This window comes from Loxodonta africana, chromosome 21, assembly GCF_030014295.1.
Source record: "Loxodonta africana isolate mLoxAfr1 chromosome 21, mLoxAfr1.hap2, whole genome shotgun sequence".
In the NCBI taxonomy this organism is placed as follows: Eukaryota; Metazoa; Chordata; class Mammalia; order Proboscidea; family Elephantidae; genus Loxodonta; species Loxodonta africana.
In genome coordinates, this window is record NC_087362.1 from 55,521,798 (window position 1) to 55,544,933 (window position 23,136).

General features: G+C 38.5%; 1 protein-coding gene across 1 annotated transcript in view; it reads left to right on the plus strand.

The window, feature by feature from the left end:
- Positions 1–23,136, plus strand: part of CDH8 (cadherin 8) — a 146,394-nt gene that overhangs the window by 83,120 nt on the left and 40,138 nt on the right. The window lies entirely within an intron of this gene.

Here is a 23,136-nt window from a genome sequence, read left to right on the forward strand (position 1 = left end):
TAACAATTAGGTGTATGATAAACTTTAGTGCTATGCGATCTTTGAAAGTTTGCACTTTGCTTTACCAATTTTTTTATCATACAAAAACTTGGAGAAGGGAAATGGTGTTTGTTTTATTTCTAATTAAAATACGTTTTGCATGTTACATGAATATTTTCTTTTCATAAAGGACCTGATGAGGCCTTCAAGTTATCCACGAATTCAAAAAAGACAATAAATTGTTGAGGAAGATAGGGCAAAGAGAATCTGAATAAGAAAATAAAAACCAACATTAAGAAAAGTTCACAGGCACACATAACACAGAGTAGTTATAGAATGTAGTCCCCAAAGTTGGTTTATGTTCTCTGGCCACTAATACATAACCAGGGGAACAATCTCTGAAATACACAATAGATTCTCTTTGTGAGAAGAGTAATTTAGGAGTGTTCAGGAGAAGCACAGTTTTTCCTTGTTCTGAGATGTAAGGAAAATACCCTTCATGGAGCCTCATAGAAAGAATGCAATGTGAAAGAGTGAAGATACAGGAGTGAAGAATGTCTGTTTCTTATGGCAATCTCTAGTGCAAGCAATGAGCACAGTCAAGTTGATTGTAGTGTCAACCCTACCAAACTCTGTTTCTGGGTAGAGACAAGCCTTGAAAACTTTGGTGTTTCTTCTGGCTGAGGAGTGCTATTTTCCTCCCTAGTTTGTTATTCTGGCAGTAGCTTCCCCTTGAAAAATGAAGGAAAAAAGCAAACAAAACATATCACTTCTTGGGTTGGCTTTTTAGAAGTGTTAACCCCATCTAGAGTGTTAAATAATAAAATCCATTGCTGTCGAGTCTATTGTAACTCATAGCAACCGTATAATGACAGAGTAAAACTGCCCCATAGGGTTTCCAAGGCTGTAATATTAATGAAGGCAGACTGACACATCTTTCTCCCACAGAGTGGCTGGTGGGTTAGAACCGCTGACCTTTTGGTTAGCAGCTGAGTGCTTACCCATAAGTTAAATAATAAAGACATGAAATTCTTATTTACAATGTTGAAGCTGCATTATCTTCTTAGACTTCTGAAATAAACCATATTTAGATTTGTTTAAGGCTTTATATATAAAAGGCCACAAAGGACCACCACAAATTTTCTTAAAAGTATATTGGCAGTAAAAAAAAAAAAAAAAAAAAAAAAAAGTAATTACTTTCTAAAAGAATTTTCTCATATATTGAAGAAAACCTAGTTGACTTAGCCTTTATCTATGTCACTTTATGGGTTGGATGCCTGTGCCTCAGAGCCATGTATTGGTTCTAAAGAATGAAAAGAGATGAATACACATAGTAGGTGCTTAAGAAACACTTCTAGAGATTTCTGGTGGTGGGGGGAGAAAGACTTGTATGCAAGGGAAATCACAAATAGGGGAGACAGAAACAAAAATGGATGCTTTAGGGCAATGAGTTGTTAATTCCAGAGTGACAAGGACACCAAACCCAATCAGGGAAGACAATCATTTGTTCATTCACTCAATAATTATTTATTGAGTCTCTGCTATTTGCCAAGCTTTCTTCTAGTGACTAAGAATATATCAGTGAGCAAAACAGGCAAAAATCTTTGTCCTCTTTGAGTTTCCCTTCTGGGGGCATTTGGAAGGACCTGTGTATGAAAAGGTAAATTGGAGTCCACTGAGATATCCATAACAAAAGACACAGAGGTAAATAAGCAGAAGATGAATGTTGGGAATTATAAGCAGTTCCATGTCCATGGTGTAAAAAAAAAAAAAGCAATTATGAAACTCCCTCAATGAGTATATGATTATATAAAAAGTTGGTTGCATAATAAAGACGAAAAAATCAAGCCTTTCTACGTACCAGAAAAACAACTAGTTAAGATTAGTTTTAAAATGCTGTTGATATTATTATTATAATAAAAACAGTATAAACAAAATATTAAAAATATAAAAAAATAGGTATGATAAAATTTTCTTCATGGCTTTAGAGAAATTACTCAAATATGTTCCAGATTCAGGTTTACAGTTGACTCTATAAAGGAAACAATTAATAAATGGCACCGTCCACATGACTACCATAAGTTGGCCCATGAAAGTTATACAATTTTAAAATATGTAACCTAAACTTAAATTCCCCCTTACAATTGAGTCAATTTTGACTCACAGTGACCTGATGAGACAGAGCAGGACTCCCCTATAGGGTCTCCAAGGCTGTAATCTTTACAGAACCAGATTGTCACATCTTTCTCCCATGGAATGCCTGGTGGGATTGAACCATTGACCGTTTGGTTAGCAGCTGAGCACTTAGCCATTGTGATATCAGGACTCCCCTAAACTCAAATTACTCAAATAAAATTAATGGGGCTTGTCTCACTGCTTATTGTTTGTTTTTGTTTCTTAATGATTGAAAACTAAGCAAATGACATGTGCGTGTTTAAGCCAGGAAACAACTTATTACAGGTTAAACAGTTCAAGAAGTGTGGAACGATAAACTCAGACATCAAGCTGATTTTTTGAATTAGCGAATATAACTTTCTCAGAACAAATAAAAATGAGAGTTCAAAAAAGAATGTTAACTTTTAGCTGTCAAACATAAGCTGGGGTGTGCAAAAATTTAAAAACATCAAAAGTACAATTAAGCCATCTTTGTTGTAAGTCATGAAATGAAGTAGAAATAGTAAGATCACGGAGAATGTAAGGAAAATTGGAATTACTATGAAAATGGCTTAAAAACTTGTTTGGACTTGGTTTGATTATTTAGCCCATCATGTAATGTTTATCTTCCAAAGCCACAGCCAGGGTCTTGGGAAAAAATATTAAAGGGAGATTTATTGTATTTGGACAAAATGAGTATTTAAATCCACTTAGGACAACGGAACCCCATAGGTGGAGCATCTAATACAGAAATATTCATTCCAGGGAGAACAATTTAAAATTACTCTCAGAACACATCTCATATGAAAAAAGATTTAAACAAATGAAATCAAGCTAAAAAATGGATTTTAAGGAATCCCATCTGTTATTTCTTAATGAGAATGGAGATGTCCTCCTTTATCCTCTTGTCTCAAATTCACTTAACCAAGGCAGAGATGCTTCATGGTGTGTAGTACGCAGGTCCTCCCGTAACAGATCTCGCTTGCCATCACAATCAATGAGCACATCTCATTCCTTGAGCGGGCAGTTAGATGTCCACGTGCTAACAAGAGATTCGACTTGTATTGCGTATCTCTGATAAAGGAACAACCCATCCTCTAAAACTACTGTGCGTGGCTCTGTGTACCATGAGGGCAAAGACTTATGGGAAATTTAACTGGCCAATCATCATAAACATTGAAAAAAGTACTATGCAAACCATATAATTTATTTAATCCTCACAACATTCTTTGAATATAAATGATATTATCATATGCATTTGTCAAACTAGGAAACTCTGATACAGGTTAAGTAACTTGCCCAAAGTTTCGTAGAGAGCAAGGGTTGGGGGTGGAATAGGGCAGGATGGGCACTTCTATATTTTTCCTGTAAAAATGCATGTTCTTAAACTTCTACAGAAGAAATCTCACTGAGATTTTTTCTCCTCTTTATCTTCCTGCTTGCTTCTAGTGTCTGAAAGTGTCACATCATTTCCTAAAGCAAGTGAATGAAATCATTCTACTGTGCAAAGCAGAAACCTTGGACAGGGGAGAGGATGGGGTGGGGGACAGAACAAACATGCATTAGATCAGGCTCTTGCATTCTAATGTTTATAACCTAGGGTAGGAATATCGCCAGATGGGCAAAGCAGAGCCCTGGAGCTGTTCAGGCTGGAATTCTATTCCCATTTTAGAAATCAGAAAAGAGAAAACTGAGGAAAAGAGAACAGAGAGTACAAAACAGTACATTTTAGAGAACTGTGTTTTTCAGAGAGGACCACCTGATCAGAATCACTTGGCTAATTGTTTAAAAACAAAACAAAACAAACATGATTCCTGAGCTTCACCCAAGATCTACTCAGTCAGAAGATCAAGGAAGTGTCTCAGGAGTCCACTTGTTATAAGTTCCCCCACCTCTACTCCCCTCTGCCAAGGAGTTAGATGAGCATTAAAATTTGACAGTGCTGAGAAGGAAGGGAGTTTTATTTTGTTGTTTTGTTGCATTGATTAGGTGAAATTTCACCGAGCTGAGATTTGAGCTAAGGCTTGTCAGATGATGCACAGAATTCCTTTAGGTTGAGAAGGATGGTAGGACCTTTTTATCCAAGAAAAAACACGAGCAATAAGCACAGCTATAGAACAGATAAAAGATACTGGGGGACATGAGGGAATTAATTTGCCCAGTATACATTCTCTCCACTGGCATTCTAGACACACTGAATAGAAATTTCGCAGTTAAGGTTTTCTCCTAGGAATACTGAAGACATGATTACATCTCTACCACCCCCACCTCTAGCACTCTTACCACCTCAACCATCTGCCCTTTCTCATCATCACCATTATCAGCATCCTCAGCATAACCCGCCCCCGCCAAAAAACTCATCGAGCATGTCCAACGCGCCTTCTATTTTAGCATACATCCATTGCTTATCTCCTACCTCTTAAGGTTGTATGAGGATTAACTACCATCATTCCCATTTTACAGATACAGAAATGCAGACTCATACTCTAACGAGTATGCTTAATTGATCAATCCCATACACTCTTTAAGTGTTATAATCAGAATTCTAACCCATGGTTCTCCCGATGCCAAAATCAAGACACTTAACCTTGAGACAAATAATAACTGCTCTTGATAAATTATTTCCTGCACTGGGTGAGAAACAAATAAAATTGTAACCATAATTGGCATAGCAGAACCTATGCATATAAATGTTCCATACATTTTATCAAATTAAGAACAAAAAACTAGACTTAGTAGCCAAAGGCTTTATTCAGAAAGAAAAGAGAAGTAAACCAGACTAAGGGGGAAAAAAAATAGGTGTGAAAAATATTTTACACTGAGGTCAGTCTATCCTCCAGGAGGAGCCCTTAAAAAGAGATTGTAGTTTGGCTCAGGCTGAGGGGCAAGTCCAGGGACTTAGAAAGAGAGAAGTTTTCAAAGTTTGATTAACAAGTGTTTTGTTTCTAATTTATCAGTGGGGAAGAAAAGTTCAGTTAATCATTTATGACACAAAGAAGGGAAGTTTGGAGGGTGTGTCTGGTTTTGGCATAGGTAAATAAGGAGACATTTATGAGTCTTACCTATGTCATATTTTGAAGGATAGGTAGTTATTTGTGCTAAATCTTTTTCCTGACCACAAAGAGTGGGAGTGGGGGGATTTCTTTAACCACTGATACTTTCCAGAATCAGAGGGTTTGCGTAAAATTCAACATTGTCAACATGTATACTTACTTTATTTCATCCTGCATTCTTCCCTTGAACTCTTCTCCCTTTTCTTTTCTCTCGCAGTTCTTCAAGCAGTATTCATGAATATTAATATATGAGGCATAGTCAGCTAGATGATGTTGTTGTTGTTATTGTGTGCCGTTGAGTCAGTTTTTAACTCAAAGAAGCCACCCCACGTGACAGAGTAGAGCTGCCCATAGGGTTTCCTAGACTGTACTCTCTATGGGAGCAGATGGCTAGATATTTTCTCACACACAGCCCCTGGGTGGGCTCGAACCACCAACCTTTCAGTTAGCAGTCAAGCACTTAACCATAGGTGTCACCAGGACTCTATTAGATGATATTAAAAAAAAAAAAATTAGATGATATTACTTGCCTATAATTTTGCCCACTGCCAATTGAGAAGGCAACCTCTGGATTGAGTTAACTGAGTTACTAAGGGCTTAGAATAAGATGTGGCAAAGGAGGGGTGGGTGCAGGGAATATTGTGAGGGACAAATTAAAGAGAACTTGGTGATGTGGGGAGGAAAGTAGGGAAATCCTCTGATGCAGTGTAACTGAAGCAAGCACTGGCATTTACAGAGAGCATGCTACTATTGGTTACCTGAAAGAATTTCAAAGCAGGAAGCGTATAATTGCCCATTAAAGTAATCTCTCTGAGTTAGTGATAATGCATTGCTCTGGCCCACTAGAGTGGGCTACACATAATATTGCAAATGAAGCTTTCTGCTAATGATGGTTAAATCTCCCAGGGAACACACTAGTTTGATAGTGCTTAAGGAATGTTTCTTCCTGGCACAGGGCCCAGTTGCTAGAATAATTGCATTGTCCAACTCAGGCTACTTAGAAAAAACATATCTTTATAGATGGCTCATTGTTTAGGAGAATCTTGGGGTCTGGAGTTGCACAGAAAACCCAACTCTTGGCCATGTTTTGGCCATGTAACCTTGAGCCCATTGTTTGTTTTGTTCTCTGGTTTCTTAAACTCCTGGGTGTAGTGAGAATTAGATGCGATAGAACCATATCTCTTAGCACAGAGCCCATCTATAACCTTTAGGAAAAAAAACCTAAACTTGTTGCTATTGAGTCAATTCCAACTCATAGCAAGCTTGTAGGGCAGAGTAGAACGGCCCCATAGGGTTTCTAAAGCTGTAGTCTTTATGGAAACAGACTGCCACATCTACTGTGGAGCGGGTGGTGGGTTCTAACTGCACCGCCAGGGATCCTCAACTTCTAGAAATTGTTGAATAAATTGCTTGTGTTCTTGTTAATTCAACCAATCTATTCCCATAACTTCTCCATTGCTTTCATCTTTGGCCTCGTATTCTCTCCTAGTCTTCTTGAAACAGTGACCCACATTCAGATTGAAGATATAGATTTTAACCAGGCACTCCTTTAGGATATTATTATGAGCAACAACCCCTTAGTCCTAACCTAGAAAAGAAGGGAAGGTAAGAAGAAGAGGACCTTGTCCCTATGTTTTTCTCTTTATAAACCAATGTCCCCAAAGCCTCAACAATAACTCTTATTTGTGGAGGGAACTTAAAGAAATATAGAAAGGAGGCGAGCAGCAAGAACCAAACCCATCCATTTCAGGTACAAGATTTAGCAAACTAGCCACTCTTAGCAAATGGTCATCTCTAGGTTTTAGAGTACCCCACAAAAGGGGGTTAGGGAAGGTCCCCAATATTTGAGCAAATATGAAGATAAGATGGAATGGAGTTGATTTTTCCTCCAGCTTTGTTATCTTTATGGGGGCTGAGAAACAGCAAGGACTTGGGGAGAACGTGCAAACATTAGTCTGGAAGTCCAATGGAATAGAGTATGAGTTAAGAGCTCAGATTGTAAGTCAGTTTGCTTGAATGGAATCATTATTTTTTTCTTATCCAAGCCCATTACTTCATCTCTCTTTGTGGCTCATCTGTAAAATGGGGAATGTATCATATACCTTTAGAAGTGATGAGGTGTGAATAGAAGTGTTATCATTTTGCCTAGCATATAATAAACCCTTGGTAATAATGCTAATATTAATGATTGCATTAAACAATATAAGGTAAATGTTACTTTTATCATTATGATGTAATCAAAAAGGGTATATCAAGAAATGGTCTTTTTTTTTTTTTAATCAAGCAAAACACCTAACTTTATTCTGAACATCTGTCAAATTGTGAGCTTGTTTAGGACATATCACCTTGAGATTACTTGGAGCATATTTTTTCTGATGATATGTATCCAGGAGGAGAGTCATTATTTTTCATCTGTCAGTCCTAACCGTCTTAGCCAGCCTGTCAACTTGAAAAGTTCCCTTCTCACCCAAAACCAAGGTTGCAGGCACTTTCTCAGCAAGTGTTAGAGATTATTAGTTAATGGACACGGACTATGGAATCCAACTGTCCCAGCCAAAATATCGGGTCCAACATATATTAGCTGTGAGATTTGAACAAGCTGCATAACTTCTTTAAGCGTCAGTTGCTCTGTTTGAATTTTATTAAGAGGGTTAAATGAGATAATACAGGTAAAGTGCATAAAACTGAGCCTGACATGTAGTAAGGACTTAATAACATTTATTCTCCTGCCTCTCATCTTCCTCTCCTTGCTGTTTCCTCGTCCTACTCTCTGTCCATTTCCAGCCCAAACCTGGTACCTACTACCTCGAAAATTCCGTCTTATCACATCAATTCTATATCTGAATGTTCTATTTGTGACTCATTTCCCTTTTCTTTCTGCCTCTTGGGCTTAGGGAGAAAAGAGTGCAAAATAGTCATATGGATACTCTTAAACCAAAACCAAACCTGTAGCTGTTGAGTCGATTCTGACTCATAGCAACCCTATAGGACAGAGTAGAACTGCCCCATGGAGTTTCCAAGGAGCGGCTGGTGAATTCAAACTGCTAACCTTTTGGTTGGGAGCCAAGCTCTTAAACACTGCGCTGCCAGGAATCCACAGATACTCTTAAAAACCAAAAATTAGCTGCTTAAAATAATAAACATGTATTTCTCTTGATTCTGTGGGTCAGCTGGGCAGTTCTTTTGGTCTAAGATGGCTTGGCTGATCTTTCCAGTGAGCTGATAGCTTGTTTGGGGCTGGATAATCTGTGTTGGTCTCACGTGTGTGCATGGGAGGCTGGTTAGGCTATGATGTCTTAGCTGGGACAACTTGTCTCTATTCCACATGCTCTCTCATCTTCTAGTAGGCTAGCTTGACTTCTTTCATGATGTTCTCTTAGTGCCAAGGAACAGCAAAAGACAAGCCCAGGTAAGCAAGCACTGTTCAAGCCTCTATTTGATATCCAATAGGCCAATGTCTCATTGGCCAAATGTATCCTGTTGGCCAAAGCAATAACCAAAATCATGTTACATTGTCAAGAGCAAGTTCAAGGAGTGGAAAAAAAACCTTTGCCTCTTGATGGGAGGAGTTTGAAATGCTGCAGCTGGTTTGTTTGTTTGTTATTTTATCACAGACTGTGATGCTGAATCTCATCATAATGGATAATGGTCTCTAGCCTATACATAAGTACTTCTCTAACTTCTTTCTGAAATCCTCTTCTCAGAATATTGCATATGAGTAAATCATTTGCTTCAACAGCTTACCTATTTGGGAGAAATGACTGGGCACAATATTTCTAACCAGCCAACAACTGATTAACTGTGAATTCTTCAAATCTCAGCTTAATAGCAATCCATGCTAACTCATATTAAATCTATTAACCTTTAACATTCTTGGAACAAAGTTGGCCACATCAGTTCTAATGTAAGTGTTAGCTATTATTATTTATTATTTCCTAATACCTCAGCCTGGATCAGGTTCCGTTGTTATAACTTCTCACAGATCTATGCTCTTTTCCTTCAAAAGATAGGTTGCAGCTCTTAATAAAACCTTATTTGCTTGTGTCTTTGAAAATACATTTCTAGGGAAGAAATAGATGATCCCTCTTCTCATGAAACATTCTATTATTGCTTTATTATTGATCAACATTTTCTCCTGAGGGTCTCTACAGTGCTTGGAGGACCCAATAATTATTTGTAAATGAATGAATGAATAAATGAAATAATGAATGAATACCACTAGAGAATACCCTGATGAATTCTGAATGCAAACAGACACTATTAATTGATCGGCAGAAAGAATCTTTGCTTTAATACACCCCCCTCAGCTCTTTGTTAAAAGTCTCAGGCAGACAGGGATGCACACACTAGGGCCTTCTGGACTTTTTAGTTATCCTTTCCTAAGTTTTTTTTTTAAGTGTCTGAAGCTGAGACAGAAAGGGCAGGTACGACTGTGCTCTCCTTGTATGAAAATTATGGGGTGTTGATTGTGCTCAAGGGAAGGATTCCCATAGAATATTAACCAATTTAGGGAGCCAGAGACCATGAGAAAGGTGCTGGCACAGAGGAGCATGAGGTCCCATCTTCTTTTCCCCAAGGAGCCAGGCTTCTGATCTAGGAACCCTTGTTTCTCTTACCTTCTGAGAGCCTTGAGGCAAGCCTTGAATAATGCCAGCCCACACTTCATTACCCAACAAGCCCATTTATCATTTAATCTGATCTGTATTGAACAAGTGGAAGTAGGTTACAAAGCAGCAAAGCCAAAAGAATGAAAATGCGGCACGTTTTCTGATTATAGGAATCCCTAATCCAAAGCTTAGAGACTAGAGCTAAAAATAGACACCAATTTCATCTTTATCCACCCCCATACGCCTAGATTTCAGTACTGGGTTAGACGGCCCTTTAGGCAGATTAAAAAAAAAAAAAAGCTAATAAACTTTATGGTCAAGTCAGCTCCAATTCATGGTGACCCCATGTGTGTCAGAGTCCAATTTTTCAGAAGTCGATTGCCAAGACTTTATTTTGAATTGCCTCTGAGTGGATCAAACCTCGAACTTTTTGGTTAGCAGCCAAATGTGCTAATCATTTGAAAAAACTAGGGATTCCTTAAGCAAATGGTGAATATTTAAACTATGATAACCCTTGGTTTCCATTTTATTTGGGGTGGTGGGCTGTAAGTTACTGCATACCCTCACTTAAGATGCTGATAGTCTCTTATCCCTGGAGTCTCTATCAGACAAGGATCCACCTCACATGTTGCCCAAATTCAAGATTTATGCTGTTTGTCACAAGCATATGTCACGACTGCTCCTTTTATGTCTGCCATTCTATCTACTTAGGGATTAAAATTAACTAAGAGGGGCCCTGGTTGCACAGTGGTTAAAAGCTCAGCTGCTAACCAGAATGTTGGCAGTTCATATCCACCAGCCTGCCCTTGGAAACCTTATGGGGCAGTTCCACTCTGTCCTACAGGGCTGCTAGTAGTCAGAATAGATTCAGAGGCAATGGGTTTTTTGGTTTATGAACAAAGAAATGAACATCTTTTGAAAACCAACGTTGGGCCAAGCACTGTGTTGCACACTTGGCAAGTATTGTTTTATATGAGCCTCTAATCAGATCTAGTGAAGAACAATGAGGAAACAGACTTTGAGATGTAGAATGATGGCCCAGGTCCACATAGACAAAATAAACAAGAGTAAATCTCACCAGAACATAATACTTCCATCTCTAACATTAATATTATTGTTCGGAATTGACTCGACAGCACTGGGTTTAAAGTTCCGTAAATAAACAAATGCCCAGAGCAGATAGATTTAGGCCCATTTCAGCAATGTTTAATGTGTACCTATAATGTGCTAGAACCCTGGTGGCATAGTGATTAAGTGCTACAGCTGCTGACCAAAGGGTCGGCAGTTCGAATCCGCCAGGTGCTCCTTGGAAACTCTATGGGGCAGTTCTACTCTGTTCTATAGGGTCACTATGAGTTGGAATCGACTCGATGGCACTGGGTTTGGTTTTTTTTATAATGTGCTAAGAGTTTAGCATTCAGAAAACAGTAAGACATATTTCCTTCCTCTTTGAGCATTAAGAGTAGAACAAAGAAGTAGAAGTATAGTCAGCGTGCTCTTAAAAGCGAGGATGGTGATACTTCATCTTGCTTACTTTGGGATCGTCATCAGCAAAGACCAATTGCTAGAAAAGAACATCCTTGGTAAAGTAGAGGGTCAACAAAAATGAGGGAAACCCTCCATGAGATGAATTGACACAATAGCTGCAACAATGGGTTCAAACATACCAACAATTTTGAGGATGGCGTAGGACCAGGCAATATTTTGTTCTGTTACACATAATGTTGCCATGAGTCAGCTAACTTGACAGCACCTAAAAACAATAACAACAAAGAAATAGAGCCATAGAGAACTTTATTCTAAGGCATGTATTGAAATTCTAGAATATTGTTTACCAAAAAAGCACGTAATTTTGAATAGGTTGAAATATCTCTGTTTGTCAGAAGAGATAGTGTTCTCTGGGAGATCTCCTTGGTGAAGGTGATTTTCATCAGGATCATGAAGCAGCAAGAGACTTTTATCAGAGATCCATTTAAAAATTAGAGGATATCTTCTGGATCAAGAAGGGAAGAGCTCAAAATCTCTCCTGAAGATACGGACAGTCAAGGGTGAAGGGGAGAAGATATGGTCAGAGAGTTAGGTCATGCAAATTATGGTTGCTTTTGGATGTCATGGAAACCCTGGTGTGGTAGTGGTTAAGTGCTATGGCTGCTAACCAAGAGATCAGTAGTTTGAATCCACCAGCTACCCCTTGGAAACTCTATGGTGCAGTTCTACTCTGTCCTATAGAGTTGCTGTGAGTTGGAATAGACTCAATGGCAGTGGGTTTGGTTTTTGGTATTTGGATGTCATATGAAGGACCTTATCTTTTATTCCCTGTATCAGTAGGGTCCATAAAATGCAATGAAATAAGGGAGATATAGGGCTCAAATGTTAATATACAGATTTACAAACAGCATATGCATGGAGTAGAGAGACCCAAGTAATGGAGAACAGGAAGGAGAAGACTATGCTTACGATCAGGTTGTTCTTAAAATTTATGGTGGATCAGAATTACCTGGAGGGCTTGTTAAAACACAGATTACTAGGATAAGAATTTTAATTTCTAGCAAGTCCACATGGAAGTCTGACTCTGCTGGTTTAGGGACTAAAATCACTTTGTAATCCACTGCTATAATCCACGACATCCTAATTCAGAATAAAACTAAAGTTGTTGTATTGGTAATGGAGTTCGAATGGACAGAAACTGGCAGCTGGTTAAAACTGAGGAAAGAAGAAAAGTAAATACTACTGGAGATGGCAAGCCTTCCTAATCAGGACACAATTAATTATACAATTAACAGTGTTGCTAAATACTGAGTGCGAGGCAGTGTTCTAGCCCTTTCTGTGCCATTTTTCGTGTTTAACTCTCACAACAACTCCACGAGTCAGTGCAATACATTCTCTCATCTAATTAAGCAAAGATTTCAGAGTTTCATTTTGACCTGAGATTCATCTGACCCTTCAACCCAGCCTGAGCATTTAGCCTCTGTCCTCTCCTACTGGTAGCCTAGATGGTGTTGAGAAGTACCATGCCTCTGTTAACAAGTGAAATTACAGAGAAGTTGGCCAGTAACTTCTCCAGTTTGAGAGTTCAGTCTTCCTTTAACTAGCTCTTCATAAAAGCATTTTGCAAAAATAGAATATTATTGGTAGTCTCTCATCCCCATCAAAGTACCAGAATTAAGGGATACAGTACAGATGAGGGTAAAGAATTTTACATTTGCTTCTCTGAACCCTCTTTTGGAGGAATTTGGAGTTTTATGAACTCACAGGTTCCTAAAATTTAAAATAAATTCAGTTTAAATGAGTGGGTGACATTGCAATATGACTACTCCTGCTACCCACTGAGATAAGCCTTCAATGATGCTGAAGCTAGCTCCACACACCTGCTGTTATAATTTGACAATCAGTGCCTAACTATAGTCTGCAGAAGGGAGACAAGGAATAAAGCAATGCATGACAAGGACAGGGGGAGAAACCTTGGACTTCAGAGTCAAGCAAATATGAATTCCAGTTGATAGTCCATTAACCTACTTGAACATAATTTCTTTGACCTTCAACTAATTTATTTATTCACTTAAAAGGAAAATATAATACTCAATAGAAAACTAAATCGATTGGTTGATTTTGTATACAAAAATCTCAGTTGATTTTACATCTATATATAGATAGATAGAAATATGATATTCTTGTTGTTATTAGGTATGTCCAGTTGGTTCTGACTCATAGCTACCCTATAGCACAGAATAGAACTGCCCCACGGTGTTTCCAAGGAGCAGCTAGTGGATTTGAACTGCTGACCTTTTGGTTAGCAGCTGAACTCTTAACCATTATTCCACAGGGCTCCAGATTTAGATATCAAAAAACAAGCAAACAAAACCCGTTGCTGTCTAGTTGATTTGGACTCATGGTGAGCCTATAGGATGTAGTACAGCTGCCCCATAAGGTTTCCAAGGAGCAGCTGGTAGGTTTGAACTGCTGACCTTATGGTTAGCAGCTGAGCTCTTAACCACTGTACCTGTAGATATAGATATATAGATAAAGGTATCCGTTATTGTTGTTAAGTGCCGTCCAGTAGGTTCCGACTCTTACCAACCCTATGTACAACAGAACAAACCACTGCCCGGTCCTGCACTATCATAAAAATTGATGTTATTCTTGACCCCATTGTTGCAGCCACTGTGTCAGTCCATCTCTTTGGAGATCTTCCTCTTTTTTGCTGATCCTGTACATTATGAAGCATAATGCCCTTCTCTAGGGACTGGTCCCTCCTGATAACATGTCCAAAGTATGTGAGACGTAGTCTCATCGTCCTTGCTTCTAAGGAGCATTCTGGCTGTACTTCTTCCAAGACAGATTTGTTCATTCTTTTTTTTTTTTTTTTTTAATGTGCTTTAAGTGAAAGTTTACAAATCAAGTCAGTCTCTCATACCAAAATTTGTATACACCTTGCTATGTACTCCTAGTTACCCTCCCACAATGAGAGAGCACACTCCTTCTCTCCACCCGTGTCCATTCAGCCAGCTTCTGACCCCCTCTGCCTTCTCATCTCCCTTCCAGACAGGAGCTGCCCACATAGTCTCCTGTGTCTACTTGAGCCAAGAAGCTCACTACACACCAGTATCATTTTCTATCTTATAGTCCAGTCCAATCCCTGCCTGAAAAGTTGGCTTTGGGAATTGTTCCAGTTTTGGACTAACAGAAAGTCTGGGAACCATGACCTCCAGGGTCCTTCTAGTGTCAGTTAGACCATTAAGTCTGGTCTTTTAGCGAGAATCTGAGGTCCGCATCCCACTTCTTTCCTGTCCCTTCAGGGATTCTCTGTTGTGTTCCCTGTTAGGGCAGTCATCAGTTGTAGCAGGGCACCATCTAGTTCTTCTGATCTCAGACTGATGTAGTCTCTGATTTATGTGGCCCTTTCTGTCTCTTGGGCTCATAATTACCTCGTGTCTTTGGTATTCTTCATTCTCCTTTGCTCCAGGTGGGTTGAGACCAACTGATGCATCTTAGATGGCCGCTTGCTAGTGTTTAAAGCAGATTTGTTCTTTTGGCAGTATATGGTATATAGTCAATATTCGTCGCCAACACCATAATTCAAAAGCATCAATTCTTAATTCTTCCTTAATCATTATCCAGCTTCCACATGCATATAAGGTGATTGAAAACATCATGGCTTGGGTCAGGAGCACCTTAGTCTTCAAGCCAACATGTTTGCTTTTTAACACTTTAAAGAGGTCTTTTGCAGCACATTTGCCCAACGCAGTATGTCTTTTGATTTCTTGACTGCTGCTTCCATGGATGCTTGTTGCGAGTCCAAGTAAAACAAAATCCTTGACAACTTCAGTCTTTTCTCTGTTTATCATGATGTCGCTCATTTGTCCAGTTGTGAGGATTTTATTTTTTAGGTTGAGGTGTAGTCCATACTGAAGCCTGTGGTTTTTTATCTTCATCAGTAAGTGCATTAAGTCCTCTTCACTTTTAGCAAGCAAGGTTGTGTCACCTGCATAACACAGACTGTGAATGAGTTTTCCTCCAATCCTGATGCCAGCTTCTCAGATTATTTGCTCAGTATACAGAGTGAATAAATACGATGAAAGGATATACCATGATGCGTACCTTTCCTGCTTTAAACCACACAGTATCCCCTTGATCTATTTGAATGACCGCCTCTCGTTCTATGTACAGGCTCCTCATGATCACGATTAAGTGTTCTCAAATTCCCATTCTTCTCAATGTTATCCATAATTTGTTATGATCCATACAGTCGAATTCCTCTGCATAGTCAATAAAACACAGGTAAACATCTATCAGCCAGGATCCACCTGACATCAACAATGATATCCCTGGTTCTACAATCTCTTCTGAATTGAGCTTGAGTTTCCAGCAGTTACCTGTCAATGTACTACTACAACTGATTTTGAATGGTCTTCAGCAAAATTTTACTCGCATGTGATATTAATGATATTTCTCAATAATTTCCTTATTCTGCTGGATAGGCATAAATATGCATCTCTTTTAGTCGGTTGGTCAGGTAGCTGTCTTCTAAATTTCTTGGCATATATGAGTGAGCACTTCCAGTGCTGCATCCATTTATTGAAACATCTCATTGATGTTCCATCAATTCCTGGGGCCTTGTTTTTGGTCAGTGCCTTTAGTGCAGCTTTGACCTCTTCCTTCAGTACCATCAGTTCCTGATCTTATGCTACCTCCTGAAATGATTGAATGTCAACCAACTCTTTTTGGTATAGTGATTCTTTATATTCCTTCAATCTTTTTTTGATGTTTCCTGTGTCACTTAATATTTTTCCCATAGAATCCTTCAGTTTTGCCAACTCGAGGCTTGAATTTTTTTCTTCAGTTCTTTCAGTTTTACAAATGCCAAGCGTGTTTTTTCTTCTTGGTTTTCTAACTCCAGTCTTTGCACATATCATTATAATGCTTTGCTTTGTCTTCTCAGGCTGCCCTTTGAAATTCTTTGAAATCTTCTATTCAGCACTTTTACTTTATCATTTCTGCTTTTCACTTTAGCTACTCTATGTTCAAGAACAAGCTTCAGAGTCTCTTCTGACATCCACTTTGGTCTTTTTTTTCCTTTTTTCTCCTGTCTTTTTAATGACCTCTTGCTTTCTCCATTTATAATGTCCTTGATGTCATTCCACAACTCATCTGGTCTTCAGTCATTAGTGTTCAATGTGTCAAATCTATTCTTGAGATGGCCACTAAATTCAAGTGGGGTATGCTCAAGGCTGTACTTTGGCTCTCATGAACTTGTTCTAATTTTTTTCACTTTCAACTGGAACTTTCATATGAGCAATTGACTGCCTGTTCTGCAGTTGTCAGCCCCTGGCCTTGTTCTGACTGATGATATTGAGCTTTTCCACCATCTCTTTCCACAGATATAGTTGATTTGATTCCTGTGTATTCCACCTGGTGAGGTCCACATGTATGGCTGCCATTTATGTTGGTGAAAAAAAGCATTTGCAATGAAGAACTCATGGGTCTTGCAAAATTCTATAATGTGATCTCCGGCATCATTTCTATCACCAAGCATAAATCGATTCTTCTTTGTTTCCAACTTTTGCATTCAAACCATTGATAATTATCAGTGCATTCTGACTGCATGTCCCATCGATTTCAGACTGCAGAAGCTGGTAAAAATCTTCAATTTCTTCATCTTTGGCCTTAGTGGTTGGTACATAAACTTGAATAATAGTCGTGTTCACAGGTTTTCCTTGTACACATATGGATATTATCCTATCACTGATAGCATTATACTTCAGGGTAGATCTTGAAATGTTCTTTTTGACAATGAATGCAATGCCATTCCTCTTCAAGTTGTCATATCCATCATAGTAAACCACATGATTGTCTGATTCAAAATGGCCAGTACCAGCCCATTCCAGCTCACCAATGTCTAGGATTTTGATGTTCTTGTGTTCCATTTCATTTTTGACCTTTTCCAATTTTCCTAGATTCATACTTCATACATTCCATGTTCTGATTATTCATGCATGTTTGCAGCTATTTCTTCTCCTTTTGAGTCATGCCACATCAGCAAATGAAGGTCCCAAAAGCTTTACTCCATCCACATCATTAAGGTGGACTCTACTTTGAAGAGGCAGCTCTTCCCCAGTTGTCTTTTGGGCGCCTTACAACCTGAGGGGCTCGTCTTCCGGCACTATATCAGACAATGTTCCCCTACTATTCCTAAGGTTTTCACTGGCTAATTCTTTTCAGAAGTAGACCACCAGGTCATTCTTTCCAGTCTGGAAGCTCAACTGAAACCACCAGAGAGTACACCATGGGTCACTCTGCTGGTATTTGAATACCAGCGGCATAGCTTCCAGCATCACAGCAGTACCCATGCCCCCATAGTACGACAAACTAACAGACATGTGGGGGATAGGTATATAGACACAGTAAAACCTGTAAGAGCCGGAACTCAACAGGACTGCCTTGTTTTTCCAGGTCTCACAAGTTTTCCATCTTTGACAGTGTACAGTCTTATCACTTTTCTATTGCTGGTTTTAGTGGAAAATATTTGAGTTTTCCTTCTCTGACTGATTTCCACTTTCACAAGTTCCGGCTTTCACAGATTTTACTGTATACGTTCTGTGGCACTTCACCTGATATGTAAACATGTCTTCAACTAATGGTCACTATTTTAACAATGATAAAAGTCTTGCCTGGCTATTCTTTCAGGTGTTCTCTTTTGGGCTTGTTGTCGAAGAGACACTAATTTTTAGAGCCTTTTCACCATTGGCTTTATTTAACTGGTTTGTTTAGCAAAAACAGATAAAAAAGTTCTAATGCACTATTAAAAAAAAAAATCTGTGTTAAGGAAATTGTTCTATTCGAGCATTTATTTTTGTTGGCTTTTAAATAAGCCGTGCCTTTAGATTGTATGTTAGGCACAGCTTCCAAATCTTATTGCTGGTTCATATTTGAGTGTCTCTAGATATAAAAATACCCATACTGAGCAAGCATTTGATTTCCTGCTGAACTGTTTTTCACATTTCCAATGTAATTATGTAGCAGTTACAAAGAAACAAAGACCAAACTCCTCAGAATACCATAGAATATTTGTTTATTTAGGAAAAGATATGAAAAGCTTCTAAGCCTGAAACTGATCTGTCAGGTGACTTCTCAGGGAATCAGATACCTAAAATAAATCCGAAAGTATCTGGATATTTATTAGACGTGATTGGTTAGATTTAAAATGGCAGTTACATGTTTTACAAATGGGCTCTGGCAGAGAAATAGGAGCCAGTAGTGAAAATGGAAAACTAAATATTAAAGAATTAATACCTTTATTTGACCTTTTTTCTATGAATGAATATTTTTGACTCTTCCAGTGCCTCGTGGGTTGCTGTGATGCTGAACAGATTTCAGTGGCACCTCCAGACTTAGGCTAGGAAGAAAGGCCTGGCTATTTATTTCAGAAAAACAAGCGAATGAAAACTCTGTGGATCACAAATATTCTATCCTGTTGTGCATGGGGTCACCATGAGTTAGGAGCCAACTCAAAGGCAGCTAACAATAACAGCATCTGTCGTAAAGAGGTTTATAATCAAATAACCAAGAAACACAGTGGTAGTTAAGTTGACTCCAACTTGTGGTGACCCTACCTGTCAGAGTGAACAATGTCCATAAGATTTGCATGGCTGATTTTTAGAAGGAGATTGCCAGGCCTTTCTTCCAAGGTGCCTCTGGGTGGACTTGAACTTTCAACCTTTTGGTTAGCAGCCAAACATTTTAACCATTTGCACCATGTAGGGACTTCAAGATCAAATAAACCAGTCTCTACATGTACCAAATCATTGCTGAGTGTACAAAACATTAATGAGTCAAACACATTTCTGTACACCTCTACTGGAGACTATGCACACAAGATTGTTGAAGACCTATTCCTGGCCTTGAGGCGGAACTTCTGTAGTTCAGGAGGACTATTGGACTACAGTCAAGTTGTCTAAAGAAGGAGACAGAAAGTATCCAAACAATATATACAAGTTCTTTATGAAGCCTTTTCCAACCCCTTCTATAGTTCACCTCCACTCTATCTTGTGACAAATGAAGAAAAAAAAGCAAAAATGTTATAACCAAAGGGAATAGCATGAAGCCATCCAGGGGATTTTAGTAATTTGTAATGAAAAGAATGGACTGGTTATCTTGGCCAGCTTCAGCCATGGTTATAGCAGCCTGTTTTGGAAACAGATCTCATTTCCATGTGGACCTTTCCATTAAGACTTTAGGACTGAGTAGTAGACCAAAGCCAGGCCCAGTGTGAATGGATGCCCAGCGTCCATCTTCTGGTCCCGGGAGGGTCTGGAAAGCTCACAGTTCTTTTGACATAATAAGAATCATGATTTAGGGAAGTGGCATGGAGGCAAAAAGAACTGTGGGTATTCCACTAGCTCTTTCATGATCTTTATTGGCTCAATTTCTGAATCTGTAAAATTGAATAATAATCTAGATGTGACAATCAAGGAAAAAAAATAAAAAGTTATTTGAGAAGTTTCTTTTTTCAGGTAGAATACTTGTGTTCACTGTGTGCAAACACACCTTGCTCCATTCACTCCTCTTAAGAACCTTGACATGAATGTTTCTGAAGCTCTGTTGTAGAGCTGTGTCAGGCAGAACTCAGGGAAGTCAGGGCACATGTATGGACAAAGAGCTAATAAAGTGAGGTTTGACTCCACCAGGTTTGATCTTACAGCCTGTATTCTTTCTACTTTAGGGTGTTATTAAATGTGATAGATGATAAAAGTGCACTATTACTTGGTAGGCCTTGTGCTAGATACTATACATAGTACCGTCGTTGGGTGCCATTGAGTCAATTCTGACTCATAGCAACCCTATGTAACACAGTAGAACTGCTCCATAGGGTTTCCTTGGCTGTAATCTTTACAGAAGCATTTTTCACAAGGTTTTTCTCCTGCAGAGTTGCTGAATGGGTTGAATCACCAGCGTTTTGGTGATCAGCCTAGTGCTTAATCATTGTGCCACCATATGTACACAGGAAGAAATAATACCTGGTAATTAATCATATTGCGTATAGTCTACTCAGGACAAGAATCATGAAAGTAAATAGCCGTACTATTATTTTTATTTTTTTATGGAGCCCTGGTGGCACAGTGGTTATGAGCTCAGCTGCTAACCGAAAGGTCTGCAGTTCGAATCCACCAGCCACATCGGGAAATCCTATGGGGCAGTTCTTATCTGTCCTTTAGGATTGCTATGAATTGGAATCGACTCAATAGTAACAATTTTTTTTTTAAATATTATTTTTATATTATCCAAATATATCTTGCATGTTTATTTTATTTAGTATAGTTTTGCCATGAAATCTGGCTCAGTGTTGCCTTCACATGACTACTTTGGTCTTTCTTTTTAATGTACAGGTATTCTAATTAAGAAGCCCTGGTGGCACACACGGTTTAGCACTAAGCTGCTAACTGGAAGCTCTGCAGATAAAAGACCTGGCAATCTGCTCCCATAAAGATTACAGCCTGGAAAACCTGATGGGGCAGTTTTACTTTATCACAACAAAACAACAACATACTATAATTAGTTTTAAGTGGCAGAGATGTGGGTATGAGAAATCAATTCAGGAAATATAGGTTCAAGTCCTAGGCCTGTCATCACAGTAACTCTGGACTTGAGGGTTCTCTTCAGTATGTGGGTGAAATGAGACCATCTTGATTTGATGACACATTAGTGGCTGTAGTATGGCATGTTATTAAAGATTTAGTCAGAAATATAAGGGTTTGTAAAATGACTACAACATCTATAAGTCATGTGACCATAGACAAAGTACTTATTCTTTCTATCCTCAGTCTCATCATTTGTAAAGTAAGAATAAGAATAAGTCTTTTTATGTCATGGTACAGAATCCCTGGGTGGTGCAAATAGTTAACATGCTCAACTACTACCCAGAAAATTGGAGGTTCCACTCCAACCAGAGGCCTAGCCCTTTTCTCTCCTCTCATGGAATCAGCCTGTAGTATCTTAAAGAAATGCAACTAACTTAAAAAGAAATTTTTATACATCCATTACTGAATTACTAGGTCAAAAAAAAGGTCAAAGGAGGTAGAAATTTCAGACCCTACTTCATATTTTAAAACATTGAAATTGCTTACTTTCTTATTGTAATTAAAACCTAGAAGGGAGAGAACACGAGAACTGTTGCATTAATCTCAGGGCATTTTTAGATGTAATTATATGTCTGTAACTATGCGAAAAGTTAAATCAACAGGCAATTTACCCATTCACAGCCAAGCAACAGTGTGGGGAAAGGCTAGAGCAATATCTCAACTAATTCCAGGAGGAAAACAAGTCCAATTGTCCATATATTAAATATTTGAAATCTTGTATCTAATGACAATAATCTCATCTTGGAGATTTGTGGCAAAAAGAAGTGTCAGCCTGCAATATTTGGGTGTCATTTCTTTCTTGGTTTCCCAGTCCTCAGATGTGGTCATTCTTCTTTTTTTTTCCTGAAAAATTGTTTAGTTTTTCTGATCTATTCGAGAATTAGACATTTAATTTAAGCCTTGATTTAGACAGAAAAGGCCTCTTTGGAAATGACATTATAACTGCATTCTCATGGCTTTATTTACTAAGGGTGAGGATGGTTACAGTTGTTCTGGCAATTTTACTTGAAGAATCCAATAGAATAATGATGATGATCTCTTAATTTATCCAGCTTACAGCTCTTTACACGTATTTCATTAATCCTTCTTCCATTTCTCTCAGGCAAGTAAAGGGCAGGTATTATTAGACCCATTTTTCAAGTGTAGAAAACAAGATAAAATCAGATAGAAAATCATTTTCCAAATACAGCAACGAGAGCCTTGACCAGTTGACTCTGGGTTTGTAGTTGTGCTGTTGCTTCAAAAGCAGTACACATACTAGCTTATTTATTCTCAAAACATTACATAGAAAAAATTTTTTTAACTTTACTATTATGGAATATTTATATATCTATAATCTAGATGGAAAACCTGGTGGTGTAGTGGTTAAGAGCTACAGCTAGTAACCAAAAGGACAGCAGTTTGAATTCATCAGGTGCTCCTTGGAAACTGTGTGGGGGCAGTTCTACTCTTTCCTAGAGGGTCGCTATGAGTCAGAATCCACTCGACCACAACAGGCTTGGTTTATAAGCTATCCATCTGTATTTACGTCCTGAGGGGGAGAGAGAGAGAGCAAGGAAACTGTTTCTACAAATTAAAATGAGTGTTAGAGAATAGTACTAATTTAAATTAGTCAATCTCTTTGTCTTCATTATACTACCCATCACCTTTACCCTAAACATGCCAGTTTCCTTTCCCTTTTCCTGCAGTGGCTTGTGACACAATGAACTATAAAGATAGAGAATTTCTGATATTGTTCAGTGTTTGACAAAATGAAATCTACAACAACGTTAATCTGACATGTTTACTGACATGGTTAATGGTTATTATGCCTCATCAGTAATTGGATGTGAGTGGTTAGTAGTTCAAAAAAAAAAAAAAAAGAAGTTCATATAGATGGTAGTAATCAGTCTTACTTTTCCAAAGATAAACTGAGTACATTCGGAGTCACCCACAGGAGACAGAAAGGAAAAGTGTTGAAGTTAGGAAGCTTTCTTTGATTTGTGTCTCAAGTGAGCTCCTTTCTCAGCTAACTTCTCCTGTCCTCCATCTGCCTCTTTTCTGTGCCTCTTTCTCTGTCATCGGAGAAAGGAGTTTTGGGCAGATATCCCTTGGTTTGAATTCTTTGGGCCACATACTTGCTGTGTGCCTATGGAAAGGTCACTTCACATTGCTGAACTTCAGTTTCCTTCTTGGTAAAATGTGAATGACAAAATCAATATCATAAGA